Source organism: Arvicanthis niloticus, chromosome 2, assembly GCF_011762505.2.
Source record: "Arvicanthis niloticus isolate mArvNil1 chromosome 2, mArvNil1.pat.X, whole genome shotgun sequence".
Lineage (NCBI taxonomy): Eukaryota > Metazoa > Chordata > Mammalia > Rodentia > Muridae > Arvicanthis > Arvicanthis niloticus.
Window position 1 is genome coordinate 84,752,269 of NC_047659.1, and position 1,199 is coordinate 84,753,467.

Here is a 1,199-nt window from a genome sequence, read left to right on the forward strand (position 1 = left end):
TATATAATTAGACAGAAATGTACCACTGCAGGAGGCACTCTGAAGTGGTATTTGCTGAGTGCCTCACAAAAACAAGAGACTCTAACAAAAGGGGTGAATAAAAACTAATTTAAGTGAGGCTAGAGAGACAGCTCAGAGGACCCAGGTTTGGTTCCCAGCACCCATAGACAGCTCACCATTTCCAGTGCATCTATGGATCTAATGCCCTCTTCTGGCCTTCATGGGCATTGTACAGATATGGTACACAGAAATACATGCAGGCAAAACACTCATACATGCAAAATAAACATAAATATATCTTTAAAAAGCACACCCCCTGGCAATGGGCAAAGACACCTTGTTGGTGGTGGTGTTTTTATGTCAGTCAGGGGCCAATGGAAGTCCTTTTTCATCCCAGCTTGATGCCTGACATGGTGGCCATAGTTGTCTTATGCCTAGGACTCATAAAAATCAAAACAAATCAAATCCAAGCAGTGCAGTACAGGAGAAGGAAGACAGAGACCTACAGACTGCCATGCCACCAAAAGACCTCTTCTCCAGCACACTGCACAGACAGGCTATTACCACCTGCTTATCACCATGCCACACAGCATAGATGGATAATGTCACCTGGGAGCCTGCCAGCCACATGGTCAGCCTGCAGTGAAACCCACCATAATGTGCAATTATGAGATTTGAGTCAGATGGGCGAGAAAGAGAAGTGGAGCAGCTTGAGTATTATGAAGAGAGATGGAACGGGAGACTCCATGATGGAGAAGGGGAGTCTGCTGGGAGTGGCCAGCCCTGCCACCTGGGACTATGGCAAGGTCCCAATCCAAGCTGACACTGAGGGCCATGTCTGAGTCCAGCAGTAGGGGTTGGTATCAATGTCCCTGGCTGTAAATATTCCTAGAAAACATGGGGATGCCCCTGGTCAAGGAAGCTGCTGGGAACCATGGTAGATGACCAGGGAGTGTGCATAATCGGCCCTATCCCTCATTGGGTGGAGCACTCTAGAGATCTGGCTCCATCTCTCATGGATGGCAACACTCAGGAGAGCTGGCCCTGCACCTTGCCCAGGCAGCACAGTGGAGCTGGCTCTGAAAGCATAGGTGTGACTGTGCCAGCCCCAAGGGAATGAAAACAGGAGAGCTGAACCTGCCTCCTGCTGATGGCAGCTTTAGGTGGCCTAGCCAGAGCAGGGCTGGAGAGCTGACCCT

General features: G+C 49.6%; 1 pseudogene; it reads left to right on the forward strand.

The window, feature by feature from the left end:
• Positions 1–311: 311 nt before the first annotated feature.
• Positions 312–447, forward strand: LOC117704754 (small nucleolar RNA SNORA48; annotated as a pseudogene).
• The last annotated feature ends 752 nt before the right edge of the window (positions 448–1,199 follow it).